The sequence below is a fragment of the Lepisma saccharinum genome, chromosome 20 (assembly GCF_977018435.1).
Source record: "Lepisma saccharinum chromosome 20, izLepSacc3.1, whole genome shotgun sequence".
NCBI lineage: Eukaryota > Metazoa > Arthropoda > Insecta > Zygentoma > Lepismatidae > Lepisma > Lepisma saccharinum.
Window position 1 is genome coordinate 3,617,953 of NC_139248.1, and position 27,376 is coordinate 3,645,328.

At 38.6% G+C, this 27,376-nt stretch overlaps 1 protein-coding gene across 1 annotated transcript in view; it reads left to right on the forward strand.

Moving 5' to 3' along the window:
- LOC146003648 (dorsal-ventral patterning tolloid-like protein 1) overlaps nucleotides 1–27,376 on the forward strand; it is a 596,739-nt gene that overhangs the window by 400,074 nt on the left and 169,289 nt on the right. The window lies entirely within an intron of this gene.

A 27,376-nucleotide genomic window follows, 5' to 3' on the forward strand; every position in this document is an offset into this window, starting at 1 on the left:
GACAAACCCCCAGTCGTTGTTGTAGATTTCATTGATCGGGTTACCCTACTCGTTTGTAGCTTCCTAATTTCCTCACGATGGTGGGTGGCCACAGGTCCCATACACATGCCGAAATCTCAGGAGAAAAGTTGTTACGCTTCACCCAGGAGACTCAAACCTGCGCGCGTCCCGTAAACGGAGCCAATAGCCTGGTGCCTTAGACCGCGCGCGGCCACGGCGCGGGACATAATCATGCAATACATTTTAATACATGGCTGACTCTACCATATGGACAGGTTAAAATTACAGTGGTGTAAGTTATTTTTTTAAAAAAAAAGCATACTCTGCTAATCAACACAACAGCTGTTTCCTTTACCACTAGAAGTTCAACTGTCATCTGTTGTCAGTTGAATGCATCTCTGACTTACTTCACGTTTTCTGTTAACAGATTGACTTATCTCGATCTGGTTTCTGTGTCTAAGTCTTTTTCTTTACAATGTGACTTACACCACTGTAACTTTAACCCGCCCATTATAGCCGGAAATTTTAAAATTTGGTTAGCAATAGTCAAACAATCTATCATGGAATGTTTATTGTTCTGATTTAATGATACACGTGGTTGAGAAGACACACAGACATTAAAAAAACAGACTGTGCTCGTTATTTTTTTTTAAAAAGGTAATGTCAAATTCTATAAGCGAACTCGAATTATTAGAAACGTTAATATTTTTTAAGAACTGAATTAGAAAATTCAGGCGTTATGGTGGTCGGGCACGCCATGTATTTTTCTATCCCTGTGTGTACAGTCATGGAAAAAAGTTCTTCCACATAAGGCTTTAATAGGAGCAAGTAATGCAGGAGGGTAGGCAACACATATTGCACCCTTCGATGATCGGGTGATTTTGCCTGTCTTAACACCGAGAAATGTGTTCCACGCGAAGGTCAACATGACAGGAAAGCAAAGAGGGTCACGTGACTATTGGTTACGTGGAGTGTTGTGCTTCTCCACGTCCCCAGTTCTTGATCCACATTGCAGAAAAAGTAGAGCTGCATGCAATATATGAAAATAGGTTGTTTTCAACTACACGCTTAATTATGATTTTCCCAATTGTAAATCTATCAGACGTGTCTCCCGATTTAGTCGGGACAGTCTTTTACTTTGAATTCCTGTTTGTCATAGGCGTAACTTGACGGGAGCAGAAAGGGCATTTGTAACCCCCCCCCCAAAATCAGGTTTCTTAAAGCTGCTAAAACAGGAATTAAATACTATGATTTGACGCGTCCAAAAAAAGTATTATATTGAAAGATTGTTCCCAAATACGTAGATAGCAATTTAATACTTTGAAAGTGTCTCAGATTTGTTTATTATGTCACATCTTAGTGTGGCACAGATATACTACAAAAGTGAAATTTCGTAACAGAAATATGAACCCACTCCTTTTATTTCGTAGCCGATTTCATCTTGAAACTGAAATTAAGAATATTAGTTAACAATGTCATTGGTAAACAATAAAAAAATGTGTTAGACCCAATTCTTTAATACCTTATCATAATCTTTATAGCAAATTTAAATTTTGTTGTAAGTCCACTTTATGCAAAAAAAAAAAAAAAAGGTAAAGTCCTCACCTGTGCTTAGCGCTACGCCATGAAGTCGTATAGGGGGTGTGGGGGTAACGCCCCACACTTTCTTGATTCGTTCGTGAGTGGGGGTGATGTGATCAGCATCACGCCGCCCCACACTTTCTTGATTCGTTCGTGAGTGTGGGTGATGTGATCAGCATCACGCCCCTGACCGCCTTTACCCTCAGGGTTTCCCCCAGGTACCCATGTCATTCGACGCTGGGTGGGCGCCTGGGTCGCTTCCAACGTTAGAAAAGTTCCCGGGCTTGAACCGGCCGGGGATCGAACCCGGGGCCTATAGCATGGTAGTCAGACGCGTTACCGACTGAGTCACCGGCACAGAAAGACTAATCTGAAATGCATACAGTTTAAAGTGGGATCCGAACCACTATGTGCGATCACCTGGTATCGTACCCCAGACCCCTTGATTACAAGGCCTTACCACTACGCCATCAGTGAGGCGCACACAATCTTTGTATTTCGACCTTTTTAAACCTATATGTATCATATAACAGGTTGTTTAACGTTGCTATGCCCCTATAGATTATATTTAGCCAGTATTCGAGCACATAGCGTCAGGTTTCATAGAATGTAAGCTTCTCTTCCATGTTTATGGTTTCCTGTCTGCAGTAGAAAAACTGGCAGGTTCCCATAGCTTTTCTTTCAATAGTCTTCCAATGGTTGCATATCATATCACTCAAATTTGATTCATTCGTTTCGAACACAATCCCCGATGGCGGAGTGGGATCGTGGGCGCCTTGTAATTAAGGGATCCCGGGTTCGATACTCGGTGGAGGAACATAGTAGTTCGGATCCCCCTTTAAACTGTAGGTCCATTCACGATTAGCCTAACAGGACATAAAGTGGACTTAAGACACCAAATCAAGCAACCAACACAATCCCGTTATTGTCCAGATTATCGAATCCAGAACCTTCGTCGCGAATAACATAAGCAGGAAGACAACGTGAAATAACCGAACAGAAACAGAACCTATAACCTACATCGGATAGATTGGATTAAGTCGACGATACAGCACGGGTTCTGAAATGAAAAAGAATACGAAAGTTGAAGGACCTCTATACGCACCCACTTTTCCTCCACTCAATGGGGAAGATATCCTTCTAGCTGAGAAGCCTCTACGTAGGAGTGCCCTGAGGGAACTTCAAGGCCACGACGATAAAGTGTTCTACGTGCAATGACGGGACCAAAACATATGTCAGATAGCTGTGTTCCTCCTTATTTCGTACGCCATTGATAACTGGAACACGTGACCTCGTCTTTGGTAGAGCAGAAGCCTGCTTGCTTGCAACCACCCTTTAGTTCAGTGACCTTCGCCCGTAGTCAGCAAGAGTGAATGACTCACCATATACTTGTTGTCTGTGAGGCTACACAAGAATAGATATTTCGTTAGTGGCTGTAAGTATTGTTTCATCTGCAGTTATATCAGTTAACATTTCAATAGTTTCCTTCCTAATGGTTACGTTAGTGATAAACATGTAAATTAGTTCTCGGGAGTGAACGTTTTATCTATTTGAACGGGGGATTTTTATACAGCCTGCATGTATTATTTTTTCCTGAAACAAGAAGAAATTCGAAGACGCAAAAAGAGTTGTATAAGAGTAGTCAACAAAAGGAAAAAAGAAGAAGAAAACGAAAATGTAAATGCTGAAATAAATTATGGTAGAGATCGAGTGAATAACATTTTGTCATGGGGCCTCCTCGATGGCGTAGTGATAACGTCGTCGCCTTGTAATCAGTGGATCCCGGGTTTGATACACGGTGGATGCACATAGTGGTTAGTATCCCACTTTAAACTGAAGGTCGAGTCCAGATTAGCATATCTGTGCACCAAACCAAAACTAAGAAAGAAATTGTCACAGTGTAAGAAAATTTCATGTTCAACCAGATACGAAACAAAAGGGAATAATATATTGCAGGTTGGAGTTCACATCTGTAGCATCTAACCAGCACAATTATGAATCGCAACATATCGTATGAGATCCATTTTTATTATACATGTATGATAATATAAGGGAAGTAGAGGAAAGAGAAAACCAAGCGAAACACGGACGCCTTCTCCAGAATTTCAAATCTCGTTACGTATGGTTCTGGGTTGGAGTCCCGAACAGGCATGACTTTCTTGTTCTTGCCCTTTTATCTGCTTCATTTCATCATAATTCATCGTTATGGTTTACCTGCAGGGAAAGAATAATGACAATAATTGCCAATACAAAGCCAATGACAAACAGAACAACTCGATTACGCAGGTGCCAAGAAGAAACGAGACTTGACAGTTTCTCCGTCTCTCGGTTTGTCGAATTGAAAGTTGCTCTCCCGTTCTCGGTCTCGATTAGTTAAATATAGAAATCGAAAATGTATGTGAATGAATATACATGTATTTTATATATTCCGGTTTTGTAGGAGATTTCGTGAGAGATGAAGTAAGTACTCTTCCATCGTATTTATTTTTATAATTTTTATTCCCTGTTCGATGATCGCGACGATAAGGACGAGTGTCAATTACATGAAATTGATGACGAAATAGTCAAACACCCCCGACAAGGACGGTACTCAAACCCGGGAACTTTGGCGACGATATCGAATGTCAATCACTTAATGAGCTTGACCACCGAGCCTGCTTAATGTTGTTTCTGTCAGATAATTCGTAATAACTATCATTTGCTTCATAATTTATCTTATTGTTGTGATTAACCTGAATTCAAAGAATTAGTTGAAAGGCAAAAATGCAAGATTGAATGTCTCTGATGTTACTTCGTGCCGAATAATATGACGTGGTATTATGATATGAATTTATTAATCATATAATATGCCTATTCATTCCATTGATTGATCCCAATTGAGCACACAAAATATGCTATAATGTCCACTCCATGGAGGAGTGGTTAGCACAGCGCGCTACGATGCCATGGGTCCCTGGTTAGAATCTCGACTTGGGCGTGGGTGTCCTTGGTAAGTGTCCCTTCATCAATTTCATCACAGCATCACTCATCTTCATCGTCGCTATTTGCCGAAAGTGAAAGAATAGCAAATCTAAATAACAAACATCCAATCAAATCGAACATCTCTACCGATTTAATTCTATACGGTACCGAATTCCCACTTTATTACTGCATCTTAAGTCATTTTACAGAATCTCAATTGTTTTCCGATTCGAAAACATTTGTAATGTTGTTTTGTGCAGTTGATTGTGCATTGTTTCGTTGTTTGGATTGTTTAATTAACGTCGCATTAATTAGTTTTAGACCAATCGTGACGGGGGAAGCAAGAGCACAAAGGAAGCGAAAAACACAAGGAAGAGACCACGGCTTTCTTTAAAGATAGCATCCCGTGAATACAACTCAAGTGACTGCAGAATATTATGAATAAAATTTATTTCGCTTTTTCCTTTTATTTCTGTTTCAGTTATTTTACTTCGCTTTTCTTCTACCACTCGCGTTACTCGTGTCGGTGAGGAAGAATTATAAACTCGTGAAATGGACGATGGTACAAAAATATATATGCCTCTCCCACGGTTCGAAACTGTCAGTACAAAATATTGTCTTATTTTTTAAATTTACGGGCAAATATGGTTTGTCACGTAGCAATTTTCGCTTATCTCTTTCTCAAGGGGTTCCATTGCCTCTCTGATGTCGTAGTGGTAACGTCTTCGTCATGTAATGAAAGGCTTCCGAATTCAATACCAAATAGAGAGGCATTTGGTTCGGATCCCATTTTAATCTGTAGGTCCAGTGCATGAACTGGACTTAAACAATTAACGTGTGGCATGTGGTCTGTGATGAGAACCATCATTTCAGCGAACCTTCTTGACAATGACTCTAATATCACTTGAAAGAATAGTATTTCCTTACGAGTAGCTTCGTCAAGAAACCAGTTCCTGAAATTTTCTTCTGGAGGCATCGTAGCACCCAGCTGTTTGTTGTGGCTGGGGCACGAGTCATGTGACTCATGCTATCAAAGCTCAATCCTTCCCGAGAACTCAGAATCACCAGGCAAACTTAAGCGAATATTTTGTTATTTGGGTTGCATAAACAACAGGCTTAAGACGTTACGAAATTCTACGTCCCGTGGCCCAGGTATTTTTTTCTAAGACTGTACATGTGTGTGTGTGTTTCAAATACCATCCGCCGGTCCCCGTGGCGGAGTGGTTGGCACATTGCGCTGCGACGACAGGGGTCCCGGGTTCGAATCCTGGCCTGGGCATGGATGTTTGTGAATGTCCATTCATCAATTTCATCATATCATCACTCATCTTCGCAAATTAGCCAAAAAGTGGCACAAAACGCGAAGTGAAATAAATCAAATCAAATACCATTCTCCCCAAAGAAATGAGCTTAATTCCCTGAATGTTTACTATCAATCGTCAATCCTTTGCGAAGTGTGTGTGTGGGGGGGGGGGGTGAAAAGAGGAGGAATGTTCTACTTTGGAGGCGCGATTTCTTCCAGCTTTCTCATATTTCCCCTGTGACAATGGAAGCTTGATTGGAGAACATTTTCCCAGGAGACCTCGATTGGGATATCCCTCGGGAACGCCGAAGAAAGTTCCAGAATGACTACGGTCTTATGGACGGTGTAGCCTCGTGTTTTTTGTAGAAATTTGAATTCCAAATTCTTTAGTAGTCATTTCTCATTTTGCCATATTTTGCTGCGTTTGACGTTCTTTTTTTAGGAATTCTGTGCCAACGGGGGGGGGGGGTTTAAGGCCTCCCCCCTTTGGGCGCGCCACTGCAAGTACACCAACCCCCTTCCCCTGAGTGGGAGATGCTTCAACGGGGAATGCATCTTGTTCTGTGTTTGTGGAATGAACAGAGAACAAACACGAATGTGTTAGTGGTGAACGCAAGCATGAAAGCACACTAAATATTATGTTTCACAAACACACACATATGTACTTGGCGTGTTCGAACGTTCTGGTGGGTTCGAGTCCTGGTTTGCCCATGGATGTTCCTTGGTGGCTGCCACTTCATCAATTTCATCCCATCATTCCATCCTCATCGTCGCCGAAATTAGATCTTACTCTTCTGTTTCTCTGTTGCTCTAAATTTTATCTTTCGTCGTGTCTTTTTCTCTTTCTATGTTTCTCTACTTCTTCGTTCCTCTTTCTCTCTCTCTCTCTCTCTTTCTATTTTTTTTTTTTGCTTCCTATTTTCCATGTACATAATTTGTATTCATGTCCAGATATTATTAGAATAATTAAATCAAGAAGACTTAGGTGGGCAGGCCATGTGGCACGAATGGGAGAGGAAAGAGGAGTTTACAGGATTCTTGTTGGGAAACCTGATGGTAAGAGACTTGTAGGAAGACCAAGACGAAGATGGAGGGATAACGTTGAGATGGACCTAAAGGAAATCGGTAGGGATGGAAAAGAGTATATACATCTTGCTCAGGATAGGGACAGATGGAAGGCCCGTGTTGCTGCAGCCATGAACCTTCGGGTTTAAGAAGGCTAGAGAGTCAGTCAGTCAGTCAGTCCTATTTTTCATGTGTTCTGTTTTACTTCTCCCGTCTCTCTCCCTGTATGTGTAAGAGTTTCCTACGGAATTCCTATTTGTTCCGGATATATTTATTTTACGCTTCGAAGCTGGGAGAACTGCACCATTGTTGGAACGAAAGCTACAATGACCTCTCGCGGATTTAGGCGGGAGGGACACTGGGGGGTTACGTGCCCATTTCAAAATGGATCACTAAGTGGTGTAAAAAGTATTGGTAGCGTTGTATTACAACGAATAATGCTCGACGAATCCGGTAGTCACTGAAATAAATAGACACCGGAAATCAAATTCATGTTTTGTTGGTTACCAGGCAAAAACGTTAAACGATAGACACAAAGCAAGAGATCAGTATTTATCCATGCTTTTGGCAGTTTCACCTGATGAAGTGAATTCCCAAGCTTGTCCCTTTCTGTAATCATTGTCAATATAAATAACTAAGGACTATAAACATCTACTAAGGTTATCACCTTATAACCGAAAACCCCTTGGTTCGTTTCCTGGTGGACGTTCAGATTCAAGCCTTGTCATTGTCCTTACGTATATTCCGCTCGCGCACATACACATATGAGGCTGTGTTTACACGGAGAAAAATTTGCACATTATATTTGCAGTGTTACGATGTGTTGCTATCATGTACTTACAGCATAATCTGTGCCCCACCCAGAAAAAAAAAATAGATCATCCTATGACATTGGCGCCATAGCTGTCGATAGTACAGGGTGTCCCAGAAGACTTTCCATCATTACAAGCTTTATTCATATCCGCTGTATGTAAGGTAGAGATGTGAAAGTGGTGCCAAAATGTTGGAAAACTAACCAACGTGGCTGTAGTGTAGCAGTGTCAGTGCCCAGAAAACCGGAAATGTTCACAAATCAGGAAAAAGCTCAGCATGTCCTCTGGTATCACGAGTCCCGGTCACCAATAACAGTGCAGAGGAACTTTCAAATGAACAGAATTATTTCGTCTAGAATATCTGCCATCAATAAGTTGGTATTTAAAAAATGGAATTTATCTTCATTCCCAAATCCTGTCAAGTCCAAGTCGAAACATTGTATGGAAAGATGCCACCCGATGTCAAGAGCATTAATTCCGGATTCCTTGGCACTGACACTTCTACACTACAGTCACATTACTGAAACCTGCAACAAATAAACTTGGTTAGTTTTCCAACATTTTGGCACCACTTTCACATCTCTACATTGCATATAGCGGATATGAATAAAGTTTGTAATCAAGGAAAGAATTCTGGGACACACTTTATTTTTGCAGCTCCACAACAAAATAAGCGTGCTCATTGTCGAAAATTGAGACATTCTTTTTGTCAGGTAAATAATACTGTAAGTGATGTTATCAGCTATAACATTAAAATTAGCTATTATTCATAAACTTTTAAGGGGCAGGGAGCAGTTGCACTACATTTTTGTCACTTATTCCCCTCACTGTGTCCTTGTCTACGAAGAGAAAGTATAATGTCCTTCCCCCCGCCCCAGTTACCGCTGTCTGTCACCATTGGCTAATCGCGATTAAAAGTGTATGCTCTTCTCGGATTAATGATTTTATTATTATTATTATTATTATTATTATTATTATCTTCCTTGAGTATGTTATTTGAACATGTAACTCATAGAAAGTACATAATATTCCTTCTTATAATATAGTGAGGGTTATATATAGAATCTTGTACTTTTTTGTCTGACACAAATGTACCGATTTTTTATTTATAGAATCTGGCCATCCTGGGTGAGTGTGATTTTCTCTCTCTGCTCCAGATGATTCTGAAAATTTATCATATTTCGGCTGACAAGGCTAAGGCCAACCGTCACCCTTCTGGTGACTACAACAAAACTTGCCCGACAGTGCCATTACTATACTCATAGTTAATATTTGCGTTGGGGCTCAACAGGTGGCAGCAGAGTTGGCTCCTAAACGTTCAAATCGCGCATCGTTTCAGTGGGCGCTTTCGGAAAGCTAGCCGCCCGTGTTTTATTGACGAAGCGTGTTCTGCGCATGCGCACCAGCTTGGTCCCCCAGTCTCCTAACTGAGGAAGCAAATTCAGTCGTGTTCTCTCAGTAGGTGCGCTAGAGATAATCCTTCTTAGTTTAATTTCATTCAGAGCGCTTTCCTCCGACGTGCCCTCATGAGAAATGTGGATTTTTTTTTTGATCGGGGGAATCACCGCACCGGCTCCCCCTCGTTCCCCGCCATCTTCATTCCAATGCAGGGTTGCCAGGAACTCTGAATTTACCGATAATTCTTGGGACTCCTAAGAAACCCATGGCCAGATTACTAATATACGGGGGTGTAAAGCAGTTTTGAAATTTACGGTTTGGGTGACAGAAGTTGGCATTGAAATTTGTTTATTAAAATCCACTTTCGCCGTAGAGTTAGTTAACACACACAACGCCTTGCAGGGAAGCGAATATTTCAGGATGTAGATGTCCCACTTTTATTGTCGCTGAATGTACAAATGTACAATGACAAAAATGAACAGGACTGAAATTATACTCTCAGCATTGTAAATATTTCAATATTAATAAAATACGAGAGTGCATATTTAATGGTCGTTGATATTGTGAAGAAAAGATTATCAAAATGCGAACATGTGAATTCACGACAATATGTTACATATGAGAGACCGGTATGTAGACATGCGAGTAGCTATTATTATTGTAGAAATAATAACTGAATAGATTTAAAATGAACAGTGGGGCAGGTTTTTAGTGCCACGTGAGTGACACACGGAATTTGCCGAAAAAACAAAATAATTTATAAAGAAAGTGACATTTGTGTAGACAGTGAAAGTTTTTCAATACTAAGCAACGAAGCCTAAAATTTAAATCAATTGTTCCATTAATTATTATGCACTTCATTATTGCTAATTGAAAATAACCAATTTCTCAGCCTTACAAATTAGGATTTCTTAAGTTTTGAAGATCTTTTGAATTCGTTAATACGCTTCGTTACAGACCTCTCGAATTGTATTTTTCCAAGGCCAATAACTTCTCCAAGATTTTCAAACTTGGGTCATAATTGTAAATTTTGGCTCCAAATGTTTGTAAATATGAAGTTATTCAAGAATAAATGGATGATGGGGAAATTTAGAAGACAATTGTTGTGCTGGGAACGTGCTCATAGGTCACTGGCTGAAAAATGTGAATTTCGGTGTCAAATTTCATCTCGAGACGATATCAAAAGGCATTGTGGTCATGAACATCCTACCTCGCGGTCAAATAACCCTTCCCTGTACGGAATTTGTTACGTTACTAGTCTGGGATTCGAACCCAGAATCCTCACCGTGCCACCGCATTATATTAGCAGCTGCTACTCTCGTACAGTAGCCATTGAAGTAAAAATAAAATCGCGGAAAACATGACAAATTATATTTGTATCCTGGCAACCCTGCAGGTTCGTTTTTCTCCACCAACCTATTCCCCCGGAGACGTATCTTTTCAATGGCAAGACTGAGCTAACGTCTATTTTTAGATTCTCGCAGCGGAGTCGGGTGCGAATAACCTTTTCGCCCGGAGGACTTTCCAGCCTCCGAAAACTAACTTCCACAAGTCCAATTACGCGACGCCAGCTCCATCTAGATCCCGGTTCGGAGATAAAATTCTTTGCAACCGGAATCCACGCCTGCAATCACGTGATCACACGCGTAGCTTGACCACTTTAATCTTCTTGAGACGCGTAACAGGGCGACGCCAACATGCATCATCCACACACTATATATTGTCTGGTTGAGAAATGGTTTCCGAAAAAAAAATACGAGGGTTGTTCAAAAAGTCAGTTTTTTTTAAGTGAAGCTGAGTCGCGTTCCTTAGCCGTTGTGAAGCTTCATTCTAGCCAGGAGAGGTTGAGCACGCATGAGAAAAACACTAAATATCGAAGCTGTGTTTAATTTTGTAAATATGTTTACAAACGTGTACGTCCTTAAGTTTGATGGACACAGCGACAAGAATTTCTTTCAGTGCTGACTAAGATGCAGTTTTTCATACATCCACTTTTCTAGATGGGTTATTCCATGTCAAATCAACCAATAAAAAAATGTTTTTGAACCTTTAGGATTGAGATTTCTTGTTTATAAATTGTACCTATCAAAAGGACAAAAACTGCTCAATTTCAGATTTTTTGGGCAGTTGGTTTGTGAGTTACTGACTTTGAAAAAAGAAAAATCCCAAATTTGACGACATTTTGAAATCTTTAAACAGCTCTAGATCGAAAACTATTTGACCTAGAGAGTTCAAATTGGTGTCATTCTCTTCTTCTTTTGATCGGCTTTAATTCTAAATCCAACATGGCTGTGCTGTTTCAATTTTGTATTTTTTTTAAAAAAAACTCTACAAAAAGTTTATTTTGAAAATCTCAAGAACACCCCTTTGATTTTTTTTTAAAAAAAATATTTGTTTCGAAGACATCAATTGACTATTTGTGTGCAAACTTTCATAGTGGGACGACAATGGGTTTCTATGGAAATCAATTATTTTGTATTGTTATGTGCCTGAAATTTGCTATATTTGTTGAATATCATGTTAAAACCTTAACTATAAGTTAAATGGTTGATGTTGAAGTCTTTATATTAGTCCATTTTATATTTTTTTGGACTACACATGTTCGAGTTGGAGGGTCGTCCAATTGTGAAACTTATTTTTAAAATGTGAGGAAATTTTTAGTTTATCAGATGATATAGAATTCTGTTGAGTTAACATTCATAAAGCGACAGAAATGAAATATACTAATTACACTGTTTCTACCTTATATGATCATACAAACGAGAAGACTGCTGAAAGGTGGTATATTAACTATGCAACCATTGTTAAATGAATGTATCCCCCAATTTCCTTAACCACAGGCAGGAGAGGGTAGGATGCAAGTTTAATGAGGGGAGAATTTCGCTCATTCAATACAAATATGGGTCAAATGGATCAAATACATAAACAAAGTAGAAGAAGAACACGAAAATGTAAGGTTGGAAATAGGAAACTGAAACCAGTTTATGTACAATGACTTCTGTATGCTGATGACATAGCATTAATAACATCAACGAAACAGGAACTACAAAATACAGTAATAGAATGGGCCAGCTCAATACAAGATAGAGAAATGATAGTGAACCCAAAGAAGAGTAAAATAATGCATATATATCAAAGCATGGAAATGAAGAGAGATTGGAAATAAAATGGCAAGGAGAACAGCTAGAACAAGTGAATAGATATGAATACTTGGGAACAATAATAACAGCCGATGGAAAAGTAGAAGAAGAATTAAATAACAGGGTTCAAGAAACAAATAAAATATATGACCAAATAAGTAATACAATAGTAGGGACAAAGGTACAAGAAAATACTAAATTAAGGGTTTACAAAACCATAATTATACCAATAATGCTCTATGGTATAGAAAGCTTAACGCTCCAAAATGAGCATAAAAGTAGATTAAGAGCAACAGAGATGAAATACCTCAGAAGAGTCGTAGGAAAAACCAGACGAGATACAATCAGGAACGCTAAAATCAGGGAACAACTACAAGTAGAATCAATTGAAGAGATAATAGAGAGAAGAACACTGGGCTGGTATGGCCATGTCATGAGAATGGGAGAAGAAAGAAAACCGAAACAAGTAATGAAAGAGAGACCAGAGGGAAGGAGAGGAAGAGGAAGACCTCGGATAGAATGGGAGCAGAGATGGTTACTAAAAGAGGAAAGGCACTAATGGAAGTTAAGAGAATGGCACAAGATAGGAAGAGTTTTAGCAGATGGCTGAAGGACCCCGACGCCTAACAGCACGAAGGGGAAGAAGAAGTAAGTAAGCAATACAAATATTGATTGACTTTATAGCGTGGGTACATCAGCACATAGGCCCGTCACGTGATCCGGGAATAAGCCCCTTAACTAAAGTAAGATTGAGGACAGGCTCTCCTAATAATAAAATGTGTCTGTTAAAAACTTCCTTACTCTGGGTTGTTAATGATCCAGGAATCCATAAATTCTAATGGGTTGTATTGTGTTCTGTTGCTAGACCGGAACCGTTTCTCTCGCAGAATTTAAATTCGGTCCAAGTTGCGCATTGTTTAATTGAAAAAAGGTCCCTGGACCGTATTTAAATTGATCCAGAAAAATAGGTTGAGCCGGGAAAGAGGTTTGTGGACAGTATTTAAATTCATCCTGGAAAATAGATTCCTGGACCGAATTGAAATACTTTACAGATAAAAGAGTTGTTTACGGTCCAGAATCCATTTACGCTTATCGATTATCGATTTTCTCTCTTGGACCGGAATTGAATTTATTTATAATTCCTGGACCTTTAACAACCCTGTTCTTACTCAATTTTTAAAACCGACATATTAATAGCTGAGGCACACTCAAGGACAAAACCAAGACAGCACAGCCCCACAAGTGATTACTGCAAGAAGCAGTCACCGGGGTGTGCTACGTGGAAGTGAGGGTGTTTTTTGTGTGCCTTGTCAGAAGATCACCCTTTACACCTCCACTACAAATACCAAGGTGAGTATTCTCACGTGAAGTTCCATCTTTCTAATTTTCTTGGTCGCCGCGCGTCATGTGACGTGTGGAAACCGTCTGACAACTTTTCCTCTCAGAGGAGCGATTGTGTACTGTCTCCAAGAGGTGGAGATAAAGTTAACTCCGTAACTACGAAAGTTGCACGGTTTCGGCACAAGGGTTCAAATCCGACAGCTCGACGTGATAAACCTTTCCAGCGTCTTTCGGACCACCCCTCCTTAGCGACTCTTTTCCAGATAATGTGTTTAGAAGAGCTTCAAGACATCTAGAGTATATTGGTTGGTGCGAAACGTCACTCCTAATCCCATTGCATTAAAAGCTGTTGGTGAGGGATGACCCTCCTCGAAGACACCCAATTGTCTACTTCTCTTCCACGTAGTACACCCTGGACTGCATTTTTCAGGTTAACGAGGCTCTGGTGTCTGCACCCCTGTACTTTGCAACACGCCTAACACCTTAAAGTGACGATTCAGGATCTAGGTGTCTATTTTTTATTGCCGGTGACTATACAAGGAGTAGCTTATACTTTCATTAATAGATATCACTTTAATTCTTCCGAAGTTCTATGTAATATTATAAATAGCTACTAGGAAGATTTCCGAAATAGACAACATCATAATCTTATAGAGGAATCACGTCGTAAGATACTTTTAATTGTAAGAAAACACATTAACATCCGCCATATTTGTGATCCGTGGAACAGAATGGTGCTCCAAGAAACAAAATAATCGAATATTCAGTTGCAGTAAACTTTACGCCATCTGTCGTTGGTACTGAGAATTGAAATTCGTTAAAATTGGCCAAAGGTTAGAGTAACGAGTTACAGGTTACAAACTGTCTCAGGTTACATTAGTCATCTACGAGGGCCATCCGGAAAGTAGTACTCGTTCGCACCGTGTGGAGCGCTAGTGACGCGAATAGCCGCCGCTCAAGGTCAAACGACTTCAGTTGACTGCTCAGTGTGTGCGAAGTTTAGTAGCGCTGTCATTGTAGTTATTGTTTCTGTGAGTGTTTACAATGTTCGAACGAAATGAAAACGCCGCTGCTTGTGAAGTTGGGGCTGTGATCAGATTTCTCAACGCCAGGAATGTGCGACCATGTGATATTCACCGTCAATTAAAGGAGGTTTATGGAGGCAATGTTATTGATGAGTCGTCTGTTCGGCGCTGGTGTCGAAACTTTAACTCTGGGAGGGAGAACGTCCAGGATGACGAACGTTCCGGACGCCCGTCTGTCATTACAGACGAACTGAGTGCAGTTGACGAATTCATCAAGAAAGATCGGCGCGTCACACTGGATGAAATCAGTGAACAGTTCACTGATGTGTCAGGAACAATTCTTCATGAAATTGTGAAAATCATCTGAAGTATGGGCAAATTTGTGCAAGGTGCGTTCCTATCTTCCTTATACATTTCATAGTGTTGAGAAACTGAAAGAAGGGTGGCTACTTTTCTCAATGGACTGGCGGCAGATGGATATGAAGCTGTGTTACAAAAACTCGTCACACGTTATGACAAATGCTTAAATGTACATGGAGACTATGTAGAGAAGTAGTTTAAAGTTAGTTGTTAACAATTACAAAGTTTTTCAAAAAAATATTTGTTAGTTTTTGTTTTTTAATTAAAAAACGGGTACTACTTTCCGGATGGCCCTCGTAGAAATCAAATCTCGCAGGCGTTACGAGAAGTAAGAAGCAGCTATTTTCTGTAACGATTTTTTCCTCGGCTGGACAGACGAAATGTACACTACGAGAAATTTCGTATTTTCCTGTTTCTCTATCACCGTCGAGGTTTTCTACGAGACAGTTGTTGGTGTTTACTCAGCAAGTTGTGCAGGCAGTGGCGGCGAAAGGGGTGGGGCGTGGGGGTCACTTGCGTACACTCTTTGCCACTTCTGCCCCCGCACTATAGTCTCTTAATACTAAAAATTGTCTACTAAGAGACAGTAAACTGTTCTTGCCCCCTAGTTTTTTGACACCCAATCGCCGATACTGTCTGGAAGTGTTCTGTTGTGGATATTTTACTTTTGTACAGTTAGCCAGGATGAGTAATGATATGATGAAATTGGTGAAGGAACATGCGCAAAGAACAACTATGCTCAGGTAGGGATTCGAACCTGGGACCCCTGGCGTCTTAGCGCGCTGTGCTAACCACTTCACCACGCAGGCCGGCTTTACAGATGATTGCGAATACATGTCTCAAATCCCGAGGAATTAGTAACCTTTTCGTACAGAATGTGATATTTATATCCAGATACATATGTATAGAAAATTAAACCTCTTTCTACTTGTTTTCCTTCAACATTTCCTTATTTCAACATCACTTCTCCACTTCAGCGTTTGACGTTGAGCGATTTTGTTCTCGCGTGATGTAACTGGTTGGTTCCTTTTGAATCACGCTCTTTGAGGATCATTCTATGCGACAGATAAGTGGAACGATATTAGCTGAACATCAAAAACCACGTGTTGAACTTTCTTCAAGATACAGCCCTTAGGAGTTCTAAATGAATGGGTCCTCTTTGGTTAGAAACATTTTTACATGATGTATACTAGATTACTGCATAGAGCGACTTTTATTTCAAGTGTTTGCCATATTCTTATCGAATGTGCTGATGCTAAACCTCTTTTTTTAGACTATGCTTACCTTCTTTTAGTCCCGTAGCCAGGATTTTATTTCGGGGGGGGGGAAGGGTTCATCCCTTATCAGCACAGGCGTCGCCAGAAATATTTGGAGAGGGGGCCAGGCCACTGATAAAACTTCATTAGTAGAAATAATAATGACAATAATAATTGCGCGTATTACCACTGTTATAATTGTCATTTTACAATAATATCTATTTTTAAGTTATTAAAAAAACAATTTTAATTCCAAATGTATTGTTATTGTTATAATTGTTATTATTATTATTATTATTATTATTATTACTATTATATGCATGGAGATACTTTGATACTCGATCCACCGTATATGAGTGACATTATTTTTCTTACATTGTGTACAGTTGGTGTACTGAAATTCATAGCTATTTTATTTTGTTATTAACTTTTATACATTCCAGTAAAAGAAGGCTTTAAAAGTTAGGGCCAAATTTTGCTGATAAAGTTTGTATTGTGTGACCTCTCACAAAGAAAACTATACATTTTGAGAGCTGTGGATCCATTTATTCTTTGTATTAAATGGTAGAATAGAAAAATACTATAAACTGCTTCCTCTATTATACACTAAACATTTTTCGATGTAAGGTTTATTCCTGCCAAGGAAGTAAAATTAATTACCACTATACACTATTTAAATTAGATATTTTTAGGATTTTGGGAGGGGGCTTCAGCTCTCTTGCCCCCCCCCCCCCCTGGCTACGTGCCTGCCTTCTTTAATGTACGTCCTGTGCAGGCCCCTTTCGAGCTCTCTCAAAGGGCTCTTTACATCCCTTTTTTTGCCTTAAGGTAAGGGTTTTCGATAAGAGGATTTTTCCCTCGTACATTTTGAAGGGTGCAAAATGGCCGACGCACCCAAACATTATAACTCATTCATTCATTCGACCCTTGCATTCTGTGCGCACTTCTTTGTTGCCTGTTTAAACATTTGTTTGCTAACTCTCTAGCCTTCTTAAACCCGAAGGTTCATGGCTGCAGCAAAACAAGCCTTCCATCTGTCCCTATCCTTGGCAAAATCAATCCAATCTTTTCCATCCTTATCGATTTTCTTTAGCTTCAGCTTCATTTTGGCCTTCCTACGGGTCTCTTTCCATCAGTTTTCCCAACAAGAATCCTGCAAACTCTTCTTTCCTCTCCCATTCGTGCCACATGGCCTGCCCACCTAAGTCGTGTTGATTTAATTATTCTAATAATATCTGGACATGAATACAAATTATGTAGTTCTAAATTATGTAACCTTCTCCACTCACCTGTCTCCTCATCCCGTTTAGGTCCAAAATTTTTTCTAACTATTATTTTTATTTTTAGGATTATATATTTCTTTTGAGTGGATTTTAGTAATTTAAAAAAAATAAACTATTAAATATCCACATGCGTTGTCTGTTCAACAAAAATGCTTCTCCAGCAAGGAGGCAACCTGTCCTTGTTCGGTGAGAAGGAAAGACGATTCCCATATGTTCCTTTTATTCCCGCAAAGTCCCAGAAGGCTGCATTCCCGCAGGACCCGGGAGAGCACATATCCAGGGTCGTGTAGAGAGAACGGGGCTCGGCTAATGGACAAGTTAGACTCGCATTTGTCTTTTCCGTCGCTTCCCTTTCCTTGCGCTGGAGAAATCTTGGATCGCTTCTATTCCTTTGAGTTCTCTTACCGTTAGGCTCGCTTTAGACGAAAGCATTTTCCTTAACATTTCCGCCACGATCGAATTCTACCGTGTAAAGTGGAGGAATCTTGTAGCATTTTCATGCCATAGCCAAAGGGGGTGGGTGCAACACTTTTAAAATTTTCAACTTCAAAAAATTGTATAATTTTTGCTTTTCAACATACGTTCACGAAACTTTGTAGTTGAAAGGCGGGATACATTCCACTTGCACATAAAATTTGAGAACCTCGACACTCATGTACGTTTCTTGGAAATTTAAAATTTCCAAACACCTAACTTTTGTTGCAACACTTGGAAACATAAATGAAAGTAATAACGAAAATCTTAATTTATTTAACAAATTATACAAAAAACGATATGAATAGCTATTATGTTACAAACTGTTGAACATATGCTGGCATTGTAACAATATTTTAAACTTCAAGTAGGCCTAGACCTAATTTTAGCATATTGGTGGTTTATAAATGTACGCTAGATAAAGGCGTATACAAACAAAATAAACATTTTTTTAATCTGAGTAACAATGATGACAGACATAAAACGCATCTTCTTTCACACATTTCTTGAAATGTCCCCATCCGTCACAATCTATACACTACTCACTCCCTTCCACCTGTTGCAACTTACCCCTCACCTACTTTACTTAACAAAAAGACGAAAATGTCTTCAACATGAATCTCATTGTAATCATGGCTGTTATTCTTTTACAGGTGAAAGTACATGTGTATCATTAATAGCAACATAATCAACGACAGTTACTTGTCCTAGTCGCCAGTCACTTCAAAATAAATTATTCAAATTTTATTCACCTAGTCTCAAAACAACAATTCTTATTTCCTGTAACTGTTATCAGCTCGCGTGCACCAACAATCTAGAACGTTTCTTCCTCCACAAAATGCGCATGCGCAAAGGGCAAGTTCGTTCTCGTAACTCTTCACGTTGAGGAGATATTAACAGTGTTGCAACCTACCCCTGATGCAACTAGCCCCCGCTTCCCCTACTAAAACTAATTAGTGAAAATAATAAAATAACTAAAATTAAATAATGAAAATATACTTGTTGTTTAATCGAGGATATTTAAAACTTATTGGAAGGCAAGGATCATACGACTTTGAATGGCAGTACCAAAGATTTACGCAAGATTTATTACCACTTTTAATAATAAGCATAGAGCTGCTTTACTTTTCGTCGGCTGGATCTAAACCCTTTTTTGATATTCAATACATATTCAATTCTTTATGAATTTGACATTAACAGCTTTTTACAAATTTTGCCGACCTTGACTATACGGAAGCTAGATAATTAATACGTGCTGTTATATCACTATCCTTATACCGTCTCTTTACCTATTCACGTAATAAAAATATAATAATAATTAATTTGAATATTTTAATTAATACTATTTTAATTTAATATAATCATTTTAATTTAAACATTGTTATTATTATTTTGAGACACATGATTCGGACCCCCCCCGAAATGGATTTCCAGATACGTGACTGGCCATAGCATATTTCACAAATAGAATCGGTCCTATTTTCCCTTGCATTTCGCGTAGCATAACCACTGTGCGAATTAAGTTTTTTGCTTTGGGAGGAAGAGGGTGGGGATGACCACTCAGTGGCGTATTTTTTACTTCATTTTGCGAAGTATTGGGCGGTTCTAAGAACCTTAGAACGCTGGTTCCAACCTTGGTCATGAAATCTTATGATAACGTTTACACATAGTTGAGAAACACTATATTTACATTCTAAGAAAATCCAAACTCTTACACGAGAATAGCTATGGAACTAGTAGCACAGGAAGCCTCACCAAATAGCTATTGCCAGGTTCAAATTTAAGGCTCCTTCATACATTTGACGAAAGTCGAATCTGAGGAAGAAGAAGAAAAAAGGAGGGTCATGTGGGTTGGTTTTTGCGTGGCTTACTCTGTAACGTATCTCGGACGTAACCGAGTACGTCACGAGATTGGCAGTCTTCACAGTTTGCTTGGGTCTCAGATTCTACTTCCTCGTAGAGCTCCGACACAGTAAATAGTCCCTAACGAACCTACACAAGTTATGTTAAAGAAACAGCGAAATGATTTTAAAAAAGTATAAAAGATTACCTACACATGGAAACAGATCTTCATATGAGATCGTTGAAGGTAGGCATTTGCTGTTTACTGTTCACGGCTGACGGGAGAGCAGTTGGGGTGGGGTGGGGGTACCTGAGGGGAAACAAACACAATCGCTTGCAAGGGTGGAAGGACGAGAATTTGTTTGTTGTGAAGCAGTTGACAATCTGGCGCGCAGGCGAGCGAAGAAAGCAAACGTGAATTATCGTTCTTTTAACACGTAACGAATTTTTCATGGATAGTAAATCCGTAATTTGATGACAAAAGATTCTCAAACATTCATGAAATGGAATAGTTAACACAGCCGCGCTTTCATGTCTTGAATCTTGGCTATATCATTATGTGGGACAGGCAGGGAGGGGAAAAGGCACTTTCTCTCTCTCTCTTTCTTTTTAATCTTCCATAAAGAGCAATGAAAGAAAAATCGAAAACTGTTCCGATTTTGTACCTACAGTTCCTAAATAGAAATTACAATTTTTGTAACTATAATTGGCGTACGCAGAATTTTGTCGCGAGGTGTTTCAAGTTTGTTAAGATTTTAGTATTTATAGTAATAATAACAATACATTGTTTTTTGATCGATTGATTGATTTGCTTTATTTTACTTCGCCTTTTGTGCCACTTTTGGCTAATGTGGTGATGATATGATGAATGAACATTCACATACAGTGGCGCAGGAACGGGGGGGGGGGGGTGTACAGGGGTACATTGTACCCCCAAATTTTTAAAGGGGGTACTGTGCCCTAGTAAATCGAGTTGTAGCCCCTTTTGGTAATTTTACAGCAGAAGGAAGGTACTATTTCAATTCACCCAATAAAAAAGTGTATATTGTTTATAATTTATGAGCATTATCTTTCTTACCACAGAAATTCAATCCATTGCAAACTTATTCTACTACATTGTGCTTGCTACTAGTTAGTTCATTGACCTGTGTTCTTGGTAACCTCCTTAAGGAGATGAAAATTGTTTAAAATGTGTGTGGAACGATGGAACCATATTTGCTCTCAGAAAATCATGCTGCAGACGAATGCTAAAGAAGTGGTCTCGTCGATTCGAAGATAAGATACAAATCTTCATCAGAAGAGTATATGGCTGACTCCATTTTCTTTTGAATGTTTAAAATGTAATTTTTCGAAACGAAATATTTACACAAACGAGACGAGACACGACAGACCAACTTGGGGGGTACAATGTACTCCTGTACCTCACCCATATTTTTCATAACTTTGTAAGATGGTGTACGGAAAACTATACTTAAACCTATATTTTAAGATATTTTGTTGGAAATAGAGTCCCGATTAGCCTATTTGAGCATGAAGTGAATCTAGAATAAGTTTTAATAACTTCAGAGTGGAAACTGAAACAAAAATAAGCACAAACAAGAACGAGAAGGACCTCACCACACAGGAGATGAGATGAGGCTGTGACAATTCTCCACTCATCGCATAGCGATATCACTCCTAGGTGAAATTAAATTTTGCCTAGACATTTAAACAGGATGCAACTTTGCAAATAACTTTCCTTGTTTCCTCTGAGATCTGAAGGATTTCGGTTTTGTATATGTAATGATAAAGTGCTTGTAGAGTGTCATTAGGTACAGCTAATTGTAATTATATAAGAAATAAATGCTTTGTCAAATGTTTCACAAATATTTCAAACTTAGACTTCTTACGAGTTGATCGGGAAACATCTCAACTCGAGTTTTATTTTCTTTTTTAATACAACGCCCTGTAGGTGTCTGAGAAAATACCAAATACATGGCTTCTCAAAGGCATTGGATGTGGTACACATCTGCCATAAATTGTTTAAGATATTTTTATGCGTAGCTATGGCACTTTAAAATTAGAATGAAAAGAACTGAAGTGGAACTCCATAAGTATTATATATTTAATAATGTAATTTCTATATCCATTGGGTGGGAGATGATTATTTCTGGTTGGGGTGGCCCAAGATCCTCCTCATCCCCTTTAATCTCAACCTGCATTAAAATGAATAGATGTATCTTTGTTCGCAATTTTCACAGTTAAAACTACTGATTTTCCGTTCCGTTAAATTAAAACAAACCCCGAACGAGGTCCAGAGCTTTATATGTTTCAGAATTTTTATCTGGTTTTAAAATCTGTTTTTTTTTAAAATTCTAAGAAAACAAAGAAAAAAATATTTATGCAAAATATGCATTAAATAACACGAATGTGTGTGTTGTTCTAAAATATAATATTTCACATTATACTTAGATATCAAGGACGTATTTAACGGGGGGTTCCTGATCCCCCTCCCCGAAAGACTTAACAAGTAGTAAAAGTAAATAATCAAAATATTGTTTAGCTTTTGTTCGATGATTATTTCCGCTGAATTTATTGGAAGCAAGGAATTTGACGCATACAGCTTTGAAGGGTTCCAAACATTTATGGACACTACTAATATCATCCATAAAATATTAATCAGGAACTTTACTTTTCATTAATTGGATCCAACTCCTTTTTGGTTATTTAATAAATATTCAATTATTTTTCTATTTGACATTAAATTCCTTGCCAGGGCAGTTGTTTTTATGCAAATCTTGTCGATCTTAACTACACGTAAGCTAGATAATGAATACGTGCTGTTATATCTATATTATTTTACTATATTTTACCTATTCATGTAATAATAATAATAATTCATTATTAATTAATTTACATATTTAATTAATATTTTAATTTAATTAAATATAATAATTATTATTATTATTATTGTGACACTTGGTTTGAAGTAATATGTGTGTGTGCGTGTATATATTATATATATATATATATATATATATATATATATATATATATATATATATATATATATATGGGGGAGGGTGAATTTTGTACCCCCCCAAATGCAAAACGTTCCTGCGCCACTGCTCACATACAACGATACCCAGGCTAGGATTCGAACCCGGGACCCCTGGCGTCGTAGCGCGATGTGTTAACCACTCCGCCACGGGAGCCGGCAATACATTCTTTTTATTATAACATTTATTAACAATAGTAATCTAATACTATGAACTGTTTATATTTTCGTGTGATACTAGTTAGTTTAAAACAGAGCACGAATTAAACATTTCTTCAGTTTGCCCAGTCAGTGATCACAACAGGTTCATTGAATGGACAGTGTTCCATAAGATATACACATATCATTCTGATCATGTACAATTAACTACACGTATGCTAAAATTGTAGTTTTACAACTTTGCTTTTACAACGAACAACGCTCACACTGGAAGAGCAAAGTTGTGCGCTACTGAATTAGTAGGCTTTCTGTATTATTTTCTGCAGATAAAGTTTATTTCGTGGTGAAGAGTAATGAATGGGATGATGAGAACAGAGATTGCCATCTACATTGCAGGGAACGGAGTAGACTGGTTTTTCTCGAGGTACATTTATTTTTCTTGCTTAAGTAACAGTTTCTTATGTAGATATAACGGGTGGGCCAGACTCAATTAGGCAGCTTTTGATTAGATGTTATTTTTATTTTTTCTTCATTTTATTTTTATTGACAAATGTTAACAATTCCAACGGATACAAAATTGTTACAAAAATGGAATCACACACACATAAGTCATTGATTTTTAAGATAGTGGTCGACCTGGGCACCATCTAAGTCAACACAGACTTGTAGACGCAAAGCAACATTTTCACACGCCTTCCTACACATGTTAACCTGAACATTCTTGAACTCCTGAACAATTACCTCACGCATATGTTGCTCACTGTCAATGGGATTAGCGTACACCTTGTGTTTGAGGTAACCCCAATGGAAAAAGTCTGGTGGGTTGATGTCGGGTGATCGGGCTGGCCAGTCCACAGGCCCTCGACGGCCAATCCAGCGATCAACCTCGTTCACAGCATACCGTATGATGCAGCCATCTATTGACAAAAAATGTACTTTCCAATTTTTTCCGTATGCTGTTGGATTTATTGGTTACTAATGTTCGAAAACTGCCTAATTGAATCTGGCCCACCCTGTATACTATTCCAATCTTTGCTTATTTGAAGTACAAATAACAAGAAAAGAAAAAAAATCTGACAAACAGATAAAAAAATACTGGGCTACAAAAAATAAAGAAATCATACACGGACAGAAACAATGAGCTTCTTAAATATTCATGAACAGCAGTGCACGTAGATACACTATGTAATACAATAAGAACAAATACATGACAACGAAATTCTCACAATAATTGGAAAGCGCCCTGTGTTTCTGTACATTACGTTACATAAGCTAATAATACTTTGCGAACAATTTATATGACAAAATCAGTCTCAAAGGTAAACATATTCTCTGTTGCTATACAAAACGCCTCCTGTGCACTGCAATACATAAATAAGTTCAAATTCATGAAGAAATTAGCCTCTAAATAATTACTATAGTAAAATCTGTTGCTGTACGTTATGTGTAGGCCTCCCAGAAATAACTACTTCCAACTATGCCACAAACAGTGCATACGTTACCTACAAAGGTTACCTCGTTTAGAAAGATTCTCCTTCTTGATCAGTTTGCCGGTGTTTTTTTTATTCCCTTCTATTTTGGGCTTGGATTATTCTCGTTGGATTTCGGATCTGCATTGAACATGTGTGCCGTGGATAGACAAGTTTTGGTAGTAGACACTCAACATAGAATTGTTGTAGCTGCGTTTCCATATTCTTCTTCCAGAACTGATCATCTCTCTGGAGGTATTCTATTTTAACACCTTTCTGTGTCCACAGACCAAAGATACAGTACCTTATTCCGTGTAATAATTACTATTACCCTACACGTGGTAATAGTAATTATCTGTGGTGTTCATGATATTGGCGTTAAGCTCTTCGTCAAATTTCCAGAAAGTTACTTTCTTCGTCTTGATGGCATGTGCAGGTGTTACATGTTTGACAGAAAAGGGACACTTAATTTCGATAATTGCATAACGAAATAAATGTTAGATACAGTGAAGTTTCAGATAGATATTGTATACATATTGTTATGAGTTGTAGTAATATCATTCAAAGCCGTGCTATCCCAATATAATCCTTGCTTTCCAATAAGTTCAGTCTCTTCAGATAAAGCTAACAACCATCATATACAACAAATGCTAAACGAGTATTGTTATTATTTTATTACTTGGTAATCTTTTCGTTTGGGGGAGGGGGTCCAGACGCCCTAAATAAATCCTTTATGTCTTTCAAAGCCTTATGATGTCAATCCTAATCATTGCCTTCCAATATATTCAGAGTAAAAATAGTAGTACTTGATAAGTATTTCGGGTGCTATACTTCAAAGCCGTATTATATTTATAGCTATAATCCTTCCCTCCAATACGCGTTCAGAGGAAATTATCCATCGAATAGGCAAATATTGCTAAAGGAGTGTATTTACATTATTTAATTTTAGTACTTCATAATCCTTTCGGGGGGGTCCGGACCCCCAGCAAACTTGTTCTACGTATTATAGCGTAATATTTGCCAAGGACACCGGTTTAATTGAATTACTCAAAATAACGTTACTGGTTTACGTACGTACAATGTAAACGTCTAATGGAAACCGATAAATACTTCCCCATTTGATGATGTTGTAAACGGATAGGTATTATTTATATTTCATTCTGAACCCTTCCACAATACGTGAACGTCTGTGTAGTTATTTTGCCGGCGATTTTGTAGCGCTTGAAACTTCATTGTTCTCGGAGCCCACATCTTACGTCAAACACACTTGCTGCCGTCACCCATATTTTGCAATTGAACACGTCCAGTTGACGCACGCAGACTTCCCCCCTGTCTCTCGCGATCGTGTTTTGTCTTCGAGCTATTTTGTTGTATCCCTCCGCGTTCTACTGTGGGTGGAGTTTAGAACGCTTCTAACTATCTGCACGAGATGTCGCCACAGTGCAGGGACACTTTTGCGTATTGCAAGGGTTTCGTTTTCCTCAAACAGTCTCAAAATAGGAAAACTGACTTCTGGAGTGATGATGTTAATGTCAAGTACAATGAACATTGCATGGCCCCAACAAAACAGTTTTCCATAAGCTTGTGTGGTTAACGAGATAATTGCATGGGAAAATTACGGTTTTCCCCATTTTTATGCTCAATTTACTTATTAAGCAGGGTCTTTTTTAAGTTTCTGCTTTGTAGGAATTACGCAGCCATATTTTCTGAAGGATAGAAAACAAACCCCGAGGTCCTATCTTTGCTCGTAACTGAAAAATCTGTTTAAAACGGAACGTCTGCACTACGCGTTTTCGTCAATGTATGAAGGAGCCTTTTAATCGCCTTTCTTGCGAACGCTTGTAAGAGAACTTCAGTGGAAAACAGCCTTCTGTTGTCGCGGATCGGTGAGGCTGGTCAGTTGCAGAATTACTAGACCGTTAATGGACACGAATTATTTTTCAATTGCGTTTGTTACATGGCGTATAACGCAGCCGACCTTCAAAAGATGATGAATCAGCAGGCACGGGAGTTTAACAGTAAATACAGTAAAAACTGCATATCCCGGAACCTGTATACGAAGGAAACCTGTAAATACGGGGGAAAAAAGTCCCCAGAACGGACCGATTTTATACCTGAAAATGGCGGAAACCTCCTTAACGCGGAAACTGAACACCATTTAAAGACCAACGACATGTTTTTATTCTCAGTAAGATGGAAATTTCTTCCTTTATTTTTTTCATTCGCAAGAAAACAATGCAATACTGTAAGTGGAACACGCATTCTGTTACCACTCGCTTATCGGTAACATTGTCGATGCGCTACAATACTCATAGCTGTTACGATTCCGTTTCTTTCTTTCATCTCTTACCCTCTTCTCCACCTTCCTTTGTCTATTTCTCCTCTGTCCTTTCGTCATCTTTCTATTTTTCTTGTTATCTCTCTTTGTTTCTTTCTCTTTTCTTCACTTTTATCTCCATCTTTCTTCACCTCTCTTATTCCATCTTTCAATCTTTCTCTTTCCCTCTATGCACATCGCGCTACGACGCCAGGGGTCCCGGGTTCGAATCCTGGCATGGATGTTTGTGAGTGTCCATTTTACTTCGCTTTTTGTGCCACTTTTGGCTAATTTGCGAAGATGGGGATGAGTGATGATATGATGAAATTGATGAATGTATCGCATTTTTATTCATGTACGTACATGCATTAGTACTCTACAGTATAAGTAATGCGAAATGCAGATCTGTCTTTCCATTATTTCCTGCAGCGCTCTATACTGTACTTAAAGTCAACCATGTATAAGAAGGAAAACTGTTAAGACGGAAAATTTTGCTCGGAACCATCATGTTCCGGGATAGACAGGTTTTACTGTAGTAGGAAATAAAACAACA